Source organism: Marmota marmota, unplaced genomic scaffold (genome assembly GCF_001458135.2).
Source record: "Marmota marmota marmota unplaced genomic scaffold, marMar, whole genome shotgun sequence".
NCBI classification, from domain to species: Eukaryota; Metazoa; Chordata; class Mammalia; order Rodentia; family Sciuridae; genus Marmota; species Marmota marmota.
The window spans coordinates 30,632,969-30,633,282 of record NW_026000108.1 but is presented as its reverse complement, the minus strand read 5'-3'; positions in this window follow the sequence as shown (position 1 = coordinate 30,633,282).

The following is a 314-nucleotide window of genomic DNA, read 5'->3' as shown; positions in this document are numbered from 1 at the left end:
CTACCGTGTGGGTATAATTTTTGTCATGGTAGAAGAACAAATGAGTCATGGTGATTCAACAGGTGAGAAAAAAATGACTCATCACTTTTTAAAGAAAAAGGAATTACATCATTCTTTCAAATGATGCAAGAAAGGGAGGGGATTTACCAATAAAGCAGGCATTGGCAAAGTATAATCACAATCGGGCCAGCCACATGGGAGCTTAGAGTGGTTTTACACAGTTACTTTTTAAATGGTTATATAAGTCCCTACGTAATATCCTCAAATTTGCCTCTTGACCCACAAAGCATACAAATATTTGCTGTCTAGCCCTT